A 15,500-nucleotide genomic window follows, 5' to 3' on the forward strand; every position below is an offset into this window, starting at 1 on the left:
TGATGTAGCTTCTACAGCTTTTTGGGGCAGCATATTCCATGGACCTACCACCCTCTGAGTGAAGTAGTTCCTCCTCATCTCAGTTTTGAAAGAGCAGCCCCTTATTCTAAGACTATGCCCCCTAGTTCTAGTTTCACCCATCATCGGGAACATCCTCCCCGCATCCACCCGATCCATCCCCTTCACAATCTTATATGTTTCAATAAGATCGCCTCTCATTCTTCTGAACTCCAATGAGTAGAGTCCCAATCTACTCAACCTCTCCTCATATGTCCATCCCCAGGATTAACCGAGTGAACCTTCTTTGTACTGACTCGAGAGCAAGTATGTCTTTTCTTAAGCTTGGACACCAAAACTGTATGCAGTATTCCAGGTGCGGTCTCACCAATACCTTGTACAACTGAAGCAATACCTCCCTATTTTTATATTCTAACCCCCTAGCAATGAAAGCCAACATTCCATTGGCCTTCTTAATCACTTGCTGCACCTGCATACTAACCTTTTGAGTTTCGTGCACCAGGACCCCCAGATCCCTTTGTACTTCAGTACTTTCCAGTTTCTTGCCATTAAGATAATAACTTGCTCTACGATTTTTCCTGCCAAAGTGCATAACCTCACGCTTTCCAGTATTGTATTCCATCTGCCAAATCTCTGCCCATTTACTTAGCCTGTCTATGTCCCCTTGCAGGTTTTTTATGTCCTCCTCACTCACTACTTTCCCTCCCATCTTAGTATCATCTGCAAACTTTGATATGTTACACTCGGTCCCCTCCTCCAAATCGTTAATATAGATTGTAAAGAGTTGGGACCCAGCACTGACCCCTGCGGAACACCACTAGTTACTGATTGCCAGTCTGAGAATGAACCATTTATCCCAACTCTCTGCCTTCTGTTAGATAGCCAATCCTCTATCCATGCCAGAATATTACCCCCAATCCCGTGATTTTCTATCTTAAGCAATAATCTTTTGTGTGGCACCTTGTCAAATGCCTTTTGGAAGTCTAAATACACTACGTCCACTGGTTCCCCTTTATCCACCCTATATGTTACTTCCTCAAAGAACTCCAGCAAATTTGTCAAACATGACTTCCCCTTCATAAAACCATGCTGACTTTGTCCTATTAAATTATGATTATCCAAATGTCCTGTTACTGTCTCCTTAATAATGGACTCCAACATTTTACCTACCACAGATGTTAGGCTAACTGGTCTATAGTTTCCAGCCTTCTGTCTACTGCCCTTTTTAAATAAGGGTGTTACATTAGCAGTTTTCCAGTCTGCCGGGACCTTTGCTGAGTCCAGGGAGTTTTGGAAAATTATTACCAATGCATCCACAATCCCTACCGCCACTTCCCTCAAGACCCTAGGATGTAAGCCATCAGGTCCAAGTGATTTATCCGCCTTGAGTCCCATTATTTTACCGAGTACCACTTCCTTAGTGATTTTGAACGTATTTAGCTCCTCCCCCCCTATAGCCCCCTGTTTGTCCAGTGTTGGGATATTCTTAGTGTCCTCTACTGTAAACACTGATACAAAATATTCATTCAGTGTTTTTGCCATCTCCATATTTCCCACCATTAATTTCCCGGTCTCATCCTCTAAGGGACCAACATTTACTTTAGCCACCCTTTTTCTTTTTATATAACTATAAAAACTCTTACTATCTGTTTTTATATTTTTTGCTAATTTACTTTCATAATCTATCTTCCCTTTCTTAATCAATCTTTTTGTTATTTTTTGCTGTCTTTTAAAGTTTTCCCAATCCCCTCTATCCTCCCACTAGATTTGGCTACCTTATATGCCCTTGTTTTTAGTCGAATACTATCCTTAATTTCTTTACTTAGCCACGGGTGGCTGTCTTTTCTTTTACACCCTTTTCTTTTCAGTGGAATATTTTTTTTTGGAAGTTGTAAAATAACTCCTTAAATGTACACCACTGATCATGTATCGTCTTACCCTTTAATCTATTTTCCCAATCCACTCTACTCAATTCCGCTCTCATACCTTCATAGTCTCCTTTATTCAAGCTTAGCACGCTTGTTTGAGATCCAACCTTCTCACCCTCTAATTGAATATGGAATTCAACCATGTTATGGTCACTCATTCCAAGGGGAGCCTTTACTAGGACATTTTTAATTAATCCTGTCTCGTTACACAGGACCAGATCTAAGGTTGCTTGCCCCCTGGTAGGTTCAGTTACATACTGCTCAAGAAACCCATCCCTAATACACTCAATGAACTCATCCCCAAGGCAGCCCTGCCCAATTTGATTTGTCCAATTAATATGATAGTTAAAATCCCCCATAATTATAGATGTTCCCTTATTACAAGCCTCAGCTATTTCCTGATTGATACTCCGTCCAACAGAGTTGCCACTGTTTGGAGGCCTATAGACTACGCCCACTAGTGTTTTTTCCCCCTTATTATTCCTTATCTCCACCCAAGCTGTTTCATTATCCTGATCTTTTGACCCAATATCATTTCTCTGTATTACAGTGATTCCTTCCTTTATTAACATAGCCACCCCACCTCCCCTTCCTTCCTGCCTGTCCTTCCTGATCGTTAAATAACCTGGTATGTTTAATTCCCAGGCATTGTCACCCTGCAGCCACGTTTCTGTAATGGCCACAAGATCATACCCATATGTAGTTATTTGTGCCATTAACTCATCTATTTTGTTACGAATGCTACGTGCATTCAGATAGAGAACTTTCAAATATGTTTTGTGACACTTAGTTCCTGCAACACCTGCACTTTCACCACCTCCTTTCCCACCGTCCAGGGCCCCAAACAATCCTTCCAGGTGAAACAGCGATTTACGTGTACTTCTTTCAGTTTAGTATACTGTATTCACTGCTCACATTGCGGTCTCCTCTACATTGGGGAGACCAAACTCAGATTGGATGACCGCTTTGTGGAACATATCCTTTCAGTCCGCAAGCATGAGCCCGAGCTTCTGATCGCCTGTCATTTTAATTCTCCGTTCCACTCCCACTCCGTCCTCAGCCTCCTGCACTGTTCCAATGAAGCTCACGGTAAGCTCAAGGAAAGCACCACATCTTTCTATTAAGCACTTTATAGCCTTCTGGACTCAACACAGAGTTCAACAATTTCAGATCATAATCTCTGCGCCAATTCTTTTGGACAGCAGCTGTTGCTGATGATTTTGCTATTCCCATTTACACCTCCTCTAGACCCATCTTCTGTTTCTTTACTTGTTCCATTACCATTTCCTTTCACCTTGCACTATCATCCTTTTTGTCATTAAATCTCGCCTGCCTTCCACCCTACCACAGACCTTCCCTTTTGGTCTTCCCTCCCCTCCCCCCTTTCCCAGCCTCTGTATTTGCTTAAAACCTGTTAAAACATCTCTAACTTTTTCCAGTTCTGACAAAAGGCCATCGACCTGAAACATTAACTCTGTTTCTCTCTCCACAGATGTTGCCTGACCTGCTGAGTATTTCCAACATTTTCTGCTTTTATTAAAGGAGGTTCACTATCTAGTTATTAAACACAGAATCTATTCCACACAACCATAACTGAATAAGAACAACTTGCAATTATATAGCACCTTTAAAATAGAAAAATATCCCATGGTGCTTCACAGAGGCACGAGTGGAGTTTGTGGCAGATGCCAAAGACAGTGGCTTCAGTCTTCCCAATGTTTAATTTTTAATTCAACTTTATTGTCATTGTACAATGCACAAGTACATGAACAACGAAATGTGATCTTGCAAGCTCCCATGAGTCCAGTACAAATAACATTAACATTAAACGTAAATAGCACCGTCCTGGGAGAAGCAAAGCCGCTGCGTCTGTGCGCGCCGCCATTCCAGTTCCACCATTCCTCCTGTCTGACAATCTTCAGCCCAACGCCCGGGCCTGCTCACCAGCCGCCCCTCCCAGGTCTCCTTCCGTGACCTTCTCACCAACCTCCCCTCCTCGGGGCTCCTTCCATGACCTTCTCACCAACCTCCCCTCCTCGGGGCTCCTTCCGTGACCTTCTGCACCTGGTCTTCCCTGATGGTCACCCCTCCAGGTACTAACCAGGCCTGGTTCTAGCTTAGCTTCCAAGCCTTGCCAGTGACCCTGTCCCTAGTCCCAGGAACAGGAGGAAACTTATTTTATATATATGTAATAAAGCCACTAGTGATTCCCCTCACGAGACAAATTATATATTCAATTTTAGATATTAATCATTCTGCTTGTATCACAATTTTATTATGCTGCCTTAATTTTAAAGACTATTATCATAAGGATAAAGGTGCTTTCGTACTCCGCAGGGCCTTATATGCCAGACAGCTTTTGGTTTTTTTCTAGAGCTACCTAATTACCATTTTGGAAATCCTTTAAATGGGGACTAAAGTTACAATTTGGATGAGCTATAATCCCTAAACTAATATAAACTCAATTCCATTATTTTTGGGTCTCACAGCTTGGAACATTCTGTATTTTAATAATTTCTCACGGAACAAGCTTGAACTATTAATTCTGTCATGCATTGAATATTTGATAACGTATATACATTTTTAAATGATTTGAAAATAAACCTGTTGTATTCAGTAAGTTAATTATGTAAAGATTGTGTGGGAGTTTAAAAAACTAATTAAAACAAGATGCCATATGAGTGTCCCCATGTTTGAGAGGCCCTCTTCCAACTATTCCTGAGATTTGACCTTTGACCAATGGCATGACAGGGAGGAATGAAAATCTGCCAGATCTGCATGTATGATTGAACATTTGAGAATGAGTGTGATTTTTAGATTACTGAGAGGATGAACAATGCTATTGTCGAGTCCCCATTCTTTGCAGTTTGTTAGTCCTGCTGGCACTGATGGTCAGATATAATAGTTTGATCTGCAGTGGGCTCTTCTCATTTTCTGCTTGGCAAGGCTGTAGTAGGAGGGATTTTCATCATGTGTCTTTTCATCCCCTTCCTCTCTAGGTTTAAAGTTCTGACCTCAGAAATATATACCAAAATAATCTGAAGATCATTATTCAGTTCTTTCAATAGGAATACTTTTTATTGTTTGAAAGGGAGAAAACTCATAAGTGTGGTATGTCTCCAACTGTCTCAGCTGGATGTATCCTCAGTGCTGGGTTTTAGCACAGTATCCTAATACACACTGACATAAATCGTGCCATTCATGTAGAAATGACTTATGAAATATACTGGGTGGCCTGCTGGTGGAGCTGTCCAGGGAGAGTATAAATACTCGGGCACGGGCCCAGCTTGCTCAGGGACATTTTGTAAACAGGAACTAGTGAAGGATAACTAGACTTCCATGTTGTGAAACAGTCGATTAAAGCCTTGTTTAATACTCTGACTAAGTGCCTAGTAGTTTTCTTACGTCAATTTAATCAACTGTTTGCTGCTCCACACTCTGAGTGGTTTTGGGAACAGATGGCTATGACTCAAACGGTAGAAGGGAACCAGAAGTAGAAATCAATCCATCATGGAGAAACTACTCTGACCCGCCCGTCTTGACCTGGACCCGAATTCACCTACAACGAATAAGGTATGGAAACACTGGTATCGTACCTTCAGCAACTTCCTCAGGGTGTGTGGTGAGAATGTTCCTGATAAGTTAGAGATATGCTATGCAATCTCTACACTCACTCCTTCATTCTCACTCAACCTCCACTTGTCTCCCTCATTGCAGGAAAAGAGAGCTCACAACAAGAGAGAGTGAGCCAGGACAGGAGGAGGGACAGCCTCATTAGCCCACCTGACCCCCTGGGAGGAGGCCCTCCTGGAAATCATGGGCATTGAGGATAATTCGCGAGTGGGGGGCGGACAGACGGGTGCAACACAGCAAGCTAGTGACAGAAAAGTTTCCCATCTCTCTCTTTGACATTGCATGAGTTGCTGATAATGATTGTGAAGTTGTAACAGATGGACTTATGAGCATCTGCAAAAAGCTATGTGCATGTAGCCTTTGCATCACATCTCTGACTCTTTCCTTTACTTCCCCCACAGGACCATCACAAGCATTCATCCCCCCTAGCCAGGAAGAAGAGGCTGAGCAGCCAGACTCCTCAGAGGAAGCTGCAACCTCTGAGGGCGCAGCGTCCGCAGAATTCAGCGCACCCAGCACCTGTGCAGACACTTCGGGACATGGAGTAGTATTGTCACCTGGTGTATCACAGCTCACAAGTGAACATCAGCAGATTGTGGAGACAGGGACAGCAGTGGAGAGTCCTAGTTGGAAGACGCAGGACTCTGCCAGCTCGGTTCAGCAGCATGTCGACCCTCTGCCTCTGGATCCATCCATAAGATCAGAGGTGATGGAACTCCAGGCACAGATGCAGGAGTCTCTGGCAGGTTTTGTCTCTAGGGTCGCTGCGAGTGTGGAGCGAATGGAGGAGTCCATAGCGAACATGAGCAGAGCCTTTGTGGAGTCATTGGCGCCATGAACGCATCACCACAGAATGGATGGCTACCTCCATGGAAACGATTGCTACCTCCGTGGTAAGGCTGGCTACCGTACAGGAGAGGATGGCTACGGTAGAGGAGAGGAGGGCTACGGCCATGGAGGAACTTAGTCTCCAGGGTATGGAAAACATGGTCATTGTTCAGAATAGAATGACATCTCTTGAGGAGCGATGGGCATCTATTGAACAGAGAAACCAGACCTTCATGGAAGTCCTTCTGAGTAGGACTGCCATTGCAGATACGGGTCCCCATGGCCCCCCTGATGTGCAGCAAGGTGCTCTCCAGCCACTTGCAGGCGCTGAGGGGGACCTGGCCCATGAGAGGGAGGTTGGTGGCAGACCTCAAGGAAGTGGGGGTTCCTCTCCAAGCGCTCACACTTCCATGCCACTGCAGAGCCCTCGGTCAAAGCCCCACCGGAGTCCACACCCAAGTGAGATAGATGTCTCAACCACTGCACAGCCGCAGGAGCCCTCACAGGCTCACAACCCCAGAGGACGCCCGCCAGAGGTGTCGAGACAGGAGCAGCAGGAAAGTGAGCAAGGGGCCTCCACATCTGCTGAAGCCACAGGGGAAGCACTACGTAGGAGCTCGCGTAAGAGGAAGATAAAGCACAAGTATTCACAAGGGTAGTATTTTGTGTTTAGTGTAAAAATGCCATCACGTCTTAATTGTACATAAACATTCTGATGGCAAATGTTGCAGTTGTGGCGTCTGTCATTTCGCTATTGGGACTTTCACATTGAGGCCTTAGGAATACTTGCAACTGTCAGTATGGTGGTCGGAGTGCTAGGAATCCTCTGGTTCTTGGCCATTGTCAATACTCTGGTAAGAAGCTGCGAGGCAAAAGTGTTTGATTGAATAGGTTAAGCAAATCTGGCCAGGATGAGTGCGTTCCTTGCATCCCGGGCAGCAATGTTCTCGCGTAATGCTGTCGTTGGTTGATGGGCCTCTGCAGGATGTTCTTTTTCGCACTCCTCCACCTCCACCTCCTCCTCCTCCTCATCTGAGGAGGATATGGGAGGAGCCACTTGGTCCTTGGGAATCTGCAAGCCACGACGCTGTGCCATGTTGTGAAGTGCACGATGATTCTGGAGACCCTGGCTGCTGAGTACTGCAGGGCTCCACCGGATCTAGCCAGGCATCTGAAGCGCATCTTCAGCAAACCGATGGTTTGCTCAATTATGGCTCTGGTGGACATGCGGCTGGAGTTGTAGCTCTCCTCAGCTTCGTTGGCTGACCTCCTCAATGGCGTCATCAGACATGTCCTCAGGGGATAGCCCTTGTCTCCAAGTAGCCATCTGTTAAGTTGGTCCAGTGTACTGAATAGCGGAGGCACTAGACTGGCGCAGTATGAAGGAGTCATGGCAACTGCCAGGGTACATGGCACAAACATGCAAAATCTCCTTGTGGTCACACACCAGCTGAATGTTAAGGGAGTGGAAGCCCTTGCGGTTAACAAAAATACCTGGATTGCGATGGGGTGCCTTAAGGGCCGCATGTGTGCAGTCAACGACACCCTGCACCCTTTGAAAGCCTGCTAGATGAGCTAATCCAACCGCTCGCGCCGTGACACTTGCTCGATCCTTGGTGAAATGGATGTGATTGTGCGCGAGGGCAAAGAGGGCAACGGTTACCTGTGTGATGCAAGTGTGTGTGGCTGCCTGGGAGATGCCGCTGATGTCTGCTGCTGATCCCTGGAATGAGCCTGAGGCAAAAAATTTAAGTGCGGTGGTGACTTTAATGGCCACTGGTAATGTTTGTCCACCTGGTCCTCTGGGCAGCAGGTCTTGCTGTAGCATTGCGCAGATGTCAGTCACTACCTCTCGCAAAAGTCGGAACCGCCTTTGGCACTGTTGCTCAGACATGTTGAGATAGGTGACCCTGCGTCTGTAGACCCTGTTTGGGGGGTATCTCCTGCGCCGACGGGCTTCCAGGCGCAGGCCCCTTCTGGCCTGTGCAGCCTCAGGTGGGTGAACAGCAGCCTGGCGCTGCTGCTGGTGCTGCTGTTGTTCCTGGTTCTGCTGGAGCCGCGGCTGGTGTTCGAGCTCCTCTAATGCCCAGATGGGAAGGAAATAAATGGCTCCCATGCTTCTGGTATATGCCTCCGTTGAGGAAGCGCTGAGTGAAGGTGGTGAGAGGGGTTTCCCAGGAGGCCACACTGGAGACGGGTGTGAGGCTCCAACCTTCCACAGGTGTGGTTAAGCCTTGTAAAAGTTGCCCCAGACCTGAGACCACTAAGTCCTGCCACCTGCAAATGATGGCTGATCAAATCTCCTCTTTATTGATTGACCTGCAGTTGATAGTCAGCAATCCAATAGTGCTCCCGCCAGGTTTCACATTCGTGTTTCCCACCAGGCATGTTTTACGTGGGAAGAGGGTTAAATTTGCAAGGGCCTGTTAAAATAGGATTATAGAGGCCATTTAGTGGTTATTAAGGGCCTAAAAGACCAGTCCTGCCTGTTGGATGCGGGATGGACTCCGGACCATCAGACACGCCCGAGTTAAAATTGCTCGTAGTCGGGAACCAGGCGGGGGTTGGGGGCCCGCCCGCCAGTTTTTGCGATTTTTAACCCCCCCACACGCCTCCAAGCCCGACTCCACGGCTCAATGAAAATCGAGCCCTATGACTCCGCTATCCAAATACTAGAGCAACTATATGTTAAGGCCCCAAACAAAATTTTTGCTCGGCATCTACTGGTCACAACTCGACAACAACCCGGGGTATCACTTGACAAATTCCTTCAAAAGCTTCGCAGGCTCAGCAAGGATTGTAATCTCAAAGCTGTCTCAGCTGAGCAGTACCAGGAGGAGTTAATTTGTGATTCCTTTATTAACGGAATTGCGTCTCCTTTCATACGCCAGCGTCTGTTGGAGAATAAAACCCTCAAGTTACAAGCTGCCTATGACCAGGCATGTTTTCTGAAATTAATAAAAAAATGCAGCTGCCTATGACCAGGCATGTTCTCTGAACTTAGCAAAAAAAATGCAGAGACCTATCTTTTACCGCATGCACGGACTGCTGCTATCACTTTTGGTGACTCCTCCAATGGGCCTTGGGTGGAAGCCCTCACTGATGACTACTCTATCCTAGCCAATGATGACCCTACCCTAGAAGCCCTCACTGATGACAACCCTGCCCTAGCGGCATCTTGGCAATCTGGAAGGAAGTGTTTCTTCTGTGGGGGTGCATTCCACTATAGGAAATGTTATCCTGTTCGTAACGCAACCTGCAGTCATTGCAGTAAGAAAGGTTACTTTTCTAAGGTATACTGGTCAAGAGCCCCTGTTAGTTTTGCAGCTGCTATCTATAAAACTGCTCCTCCCCCAAGAGCCACTACTAAGGTTACAGCTGCTATCTATAAAACTGCTCCTCCCCCAAGAGCCACTACTAAGGTTACAACTGTCAAGGGTAAAACTACTCCTCTCATCACAGCTGTTTTTCCCCAAAGCCTGTCCCATGCAGCCACGAAGGTTTTGGTAAATGGACACATGTTGAGTGCACTAATCGACTCATGCAGCTCTGACAGCTTCATCAGTGAGCAGGCTGTCAGTAAGTTAAAACTGCGTATTTACCCCTCGGACAGGGAAATTGCAATGGCTCTGACGACACTGACCACCAACTCTTCCGGATTTTGTCTTGTCGACCGTATTCTCAATGGCCGCACTTATTCCTCCACCCAGCTCGGGGTGCTCACAAACCTATGCAATGATGTGCTCCTGGGACAGGATTTCCAGAAACAACACAAAAGACTCACTTTTGAGTTTGGAGGGTCAAAACCAGAGCTTACTATTTCCAAAGTACCGTTTTGTGCGCTTTCGGCGGCTTCGCTCGAAGAGCCCTCCTTGTTTGCCAATCTTTCCTCCCGATGTAAGCCCATAGTCACTAAATCATGACGTTTCAGCCAAGATGATCTATCCTTTATCGAGGCAGAGATCTCTCTCCTTCTAGTTGACGGTATCATTGAGCCATGTTCATCTTCCTGGCGGGCTCAAGTCGTCATTGTTAAAAATCCTCTGAAGCAACACAAGAAACGTCTTTGCATCGATTACTCGCAAACTATTAACCAGTATACTGACCTGGATGCCTACTCACTACCACACATCGATGACGTGGTCAATAACCTTGCCAACTACAAGGTATTTTCAACTTTTGACTTAAAGAGCGCATACCATCAAGTACCGTTAAAGAACTCTGACAAAAAGTATATGGCCTTTGAGGCCAATGGTCGGCTTTACCAGTTTTGTCGACTTCCATTTGGGGTCACCAATGGGGTGGCCGTCTTTCAACGGGCAATGGATAACCTAGTTAAACAGGAGAACTTAATGGATACTTTTCCATATCTGGATAATATCACTATTGCTGGTCATGACCAGAAGGAGCATGATGCCAACGTCCAGAAATTTTTTGCCGTTCTCCGTCATCGCAACTTAACCTTAACTGAGTCCAAATCTGTGAAATCAGTACCATCAGTCAACATCCTTGTCTACTGGGTGGGCAATGGTGTCATCAAACCGGATCCGGAGCGACTTCGTCCGCTTCAGGAGCTCCCTCCTTCTACGAATCTCCGCTCTCTTCGTCGGGCCCTCGGCATGTTCGCCTATTATGCGAAGTGGATACCCCACTTTTCCGACAAGATCCAGCCCCTGCTTCACGCGAAGTAATTTCCATTGAAGGCAACAGTTGTTTCAGCTTTCAACCTCCTCAAGCAACAACTGGAAAAAGCCACGCTTCGTTTCATCGATGAAAATCTCCTTTTCGTGGTCGAGTGCGATGCATCGGATGTGGCGGTCTCTGCTACCTTGAATCAAGGTGGTCGACCCGTTGCATTTTTGTCCAGAACTTTGCAGGGTAGCAAGCTCCATTATCCTCCTGTCGAGAAGGAGGCTATAGCTATCATCGAAGCAGTACGTAAATGGAGTCATTTTCTCGTTCGTCGCCATTTCACGCTTATAACCGATCAGCGCTCCGTGGCCTTTATGCTGGATAACCGGAAACGCACTAAGATCAAGAATAACAAAATACAGCTCTGCAGGATGGAATTGGCCGCCTTTGACTACACCATACATTATTGACCCAACAAAGAGAATGTGGCCCCGGATACCCTCACGCGTGCATTCTGCTCTTCCATGTCAACTTCGACTCTTGCAGATCTTCATACTGACTTATGCCATCCTGGCGTTACCCGTATGTTACACTTTGTGCGATCTAAAAATCTTCCATTTTCTACGGAAGACGTGAGAAGAACATGCTCCACTTGTAGAATTTGCGCGGAATTAAAACCGCAATTCTTCCATCCGTCGGATGGCTCGCTCATACACACTACACAGCCTATGCAGCGACTCAGCATTGACTTTAAGGGGCCACTGCCTTCCTCAACGCGAAACACCTACTTGCTTACTATGGTGGACGAATATTCACGCTTTCCCTTTGCTTTCCCCTGTCCCAATATGCTTACTTCCTCAGTGATCAAATGCCTCGATCAGGTCTTTTCCCTTTGCGGTACGGCCAATTTCATCCACTCTGATTGGGGTCCCTCCTGCATGTCAAGCGAACTCAAAAGTTATTTTCCCAACGGGGAATCGCCACAAGTAGAATGACACCGTATTATCCTATTGGAAATGGACAGGTTGAGAGATACAACGCTATCATTTGGAACACCGTGCAAGATGAACAGAGGTCACACAACCTATCAGACCAGCAGTGGGAAACTATGCTTCCTGACGCATTGCATTCCATCAGGTCTCTTCTTTCTACATCCACCAACGCTACTCCTCACGGACGATTCTTCAGGTTCCAGCGTCGCTCCACTCATGGGACGTTCCTACCATCATGGTTGGCAGCTCCTGGCCCCGTGCTGCTTTGAAGATTCGTCCGATCTTCTAAGAGTGATCCCCTCATCGACAAAGTGGAACTGACAGATGTCAATCCCAAGTATGCATACGTGCGGTACCCTGCTGGCCAGGAATCCACAGTGTCACTTCGGGATCTGGCTCCCTGCCCAACCGGTCCCACGGACCCAATCGATGGTAGGACTCGTATCAATGACGCCAATACCCTGCGCTCCTCTGAGGATGACGCCCTACCCGGGACGTCAAGGGATCTGCCAGCTATTCCGCCGGATCAACCTGGGGAACAGAGCGCTCCCCGCGGGATGGTCACCTGAAGCCAGGATGCCGGTCACTCACTGACTACTGGGCAGGGTGAAGCCAGCTCTGCGCCTGTGGGGGCCCACACCCGGAGCCACGATCTCCCCAGTCCCCCTCAGGTCGACCGAAGCGACACGGACTCTGCCAGCCCGCTGGTACGAACTAAGCGACCCAGGAACCAAAACACGGTCCGAGGAGACGTGCCTTCCGGCCACCAACGGAGATCCAAATGACTGCGTCTATTCTTAGTCCGACTAATTTGGTAGAAAGAAGCTGCCGGACTTCCAATCTTTCAGGCGGGAAGAATGACATAAATCGTGCCATTCATGTAGAAATGACTTATGAAATATACTGGGCGGCCTGCTGTTGGTGCTGTCCAGGGAGAGTATAAATACTCGGGCATGGGCCCAGCTTGCTCAGGGACATTTTGTAAACAGGAACTAGTGAAGGATAACTAGACTTCCATGTTGTGAAACAGTCGATTACAGCCTTGTTTAATACTTTGACCAAGTGCCTAGTAGTTTTCTTACGTCACACACTGTCCATCAATACTCTGGCGGAGGCTCTGTCTCCCTCTGCCTCTTGTTGATTATATTTAAGTATTCACATATGTTCAGTTCTAGTCTTAGCATAAGATTTTAATTTTGCTGAAGGTGTTTTTAATCTTTTTAATCTGACAATTCTACAATTCCCCTTCATAGATTTTCACAGTTGATTCCCTCTACCTTTCTGCAGTTAAAATTTAATATTAATGTGATCCTTTTCAGATAATCAGATTTTATGCCCTTGTTACATCCTTGGCTCCATTCTGCTGATCAGTTATTTCGCAGACAAGGCCATTTCAAACCATTTCTTTATTCAATAAAGAAAGAAAACTTGTATTTATATAGCACCTTTCATGACTTCAGGATGTCAAAAGCACTTCACAGCTAATGAAGTACTTTTGAAGTGTAGTCATTATTAGAAGGTGTGGAAAGGCAGCAGCCAAATGCACCCACGATCAGCAAGGAGATAATCTTCTTTAGTGCTGTTGGTTGAGGGATAAATGTTGACCAGGACCTTGGTAGAACTCCCCTTCCCTCCTTCAAATAGTTCTTGAGATATTTTATGTCCGCCTGAGGAGGCTGATGGGCCTTGGTTTAACATACAAAAGAAAGCATCTCTGAAAGTGCAGCACGGCAATGAAGTGTCAGCTTGGATTATGTGCTCAAGTCACTGGAGTGAGGCTTGAACCCATAACATTCTGACCTCGTTAGCAGTTGTCTCAGGCTGAACCAGAATGTTCACATTTCCATCATATTCAACCCCTGTGCTGAGATACTGACCCCATATCCTCTCAATCACAAAGACTGCCTACCTCCACCTCCGAAACATCACATGACTCTGCCCCTACTTCAGCCACCTGTTGCTGAAACCCTCATCGATCCCTTAAATCACCTCCAGACTTGATTATTCTAATGTTCTTCTGGCTGGTATGCCATCCTCCACCCTCTGTAAACTTCAGCTCATCAAAATCTCTGCTACCAATTTCTTATCCTGCACCACATCCTGCTTTCCTATCACTCGTGTGCTCCATCCTACAATGCCTCCTTTTCCCCAGTGCCTCACATTTAAAATTCTTATCCTATATCTTTTAAAACCCTCTGTGTCCTCACCCCAGCCATTTTATTTTATAATTCTTTGGGAAGTGGGCATCAAGGCTGGCATTTATTGTCCATCCCTAATTGCCCTTGAGATGGTGATGGCAGGCCTTCTTGAACCACTGCAGTCTGTGGGGAAGGTACTCCCACAATGCTGTTAGGTAGGGAGTTCCAGGATTTTGTCCCAGCAACAATGAAGGAATGGCAATATATGTCCAAGTCAGGATGATGTGTGACTTGGAGGGGAACCTGGAAGTGATGGTGTTCCCATGCACCTGCTGCCCTTGTCCTTCTAGGTGATGGAGGTCACAGGTTTGGTAGGTGCAGTCGAAGAGCCTTGGCAAGCTGCTACAGCACATCCTGTACTCAGTGCACAGTGATGTCCTAGGACTAAGATGATTGGTCTCCAACAAGCACAAGCATCTTCCTTTGTGCCAGGTATAACTCTAGTCATTGGAGAGTTTTCCCCCTAATCCCCATTGACTTCAGTTTTACTAGGGCTCCTTGGTGCCACACCTAGTTGCTTGCTGGTTTGATGTCAAGGGCAGTCACTCTTCCCTTGATCTCTGTAATTGAGCTCTTCTGTCCATGTTTGTACCAAGGCTGTAAAAGTCTGGAGCCAAATGGTCCTGGTGGAACCCAAATTGAGCATTGGTGAACAGGTTATTGGTGAGTAAGTGCTGCTTGATAGCACTATTGGTGACTCCTTTCATCACTTTGCAGATGATTGGGAGGAGGCTGATGCAGCGGTAATTGGTTTTGTTGGATTTGTCCAATTTTCCACATTCTCAGATAGATGCCAGTGTTGTAGCTGTAGTGGAACATCTTGGCTATGGGTGCAGCTAGTTTGGAGCACAGGTCTTCAACACTACAGCAGGGATGTTGTCAGGGCCCGAAGCCTTTGCTATGTTCAGTGTCGTCGGCCATTTCTTGATCTCATGTGTAGTGAATCGAATTGGCTGAAGACTGGCATCTGTTATGGTGGGACCTCAAGGAGGCCGAAAAGGATCATCCACTCGACCCTTTTGGCTGAAGATGGTTGCCAATGCTTCAGCCTTGTCTTTGGCACTCATGTTCTGGGTTCCGCCATCGTTGCGATGTCCTGCGGTCGTGAAAGGTGCAAGTCTTTCACAATGGAGGATGTCTTCAGTGTGATGACTTGGTCACCACAAGGACTGTGTGGTGGTAACTCCTACCAATGTGGTCATGGACAGGTGTATCTGGGACAGGTTGGTTTGTGAGGACAAGGTCAAGTAAGTTATTCCTTCATGTTAGAT

The sequence above is a fragment of the Somniosus microcephalus genome, chromosome 1 (genome assembly GCF_052327205.1).
Source record: "Somniosus microcephalus isolate GS21.2 chromosome 1, FLI_Smic_1.0, whole genome shotgun sequence".
NCBI lineage: Eukaryota > Metazoa > Chordata > Chondrichthyes > Squaliformes > Somniosidae > Somniosus > Somniosus microcephalus.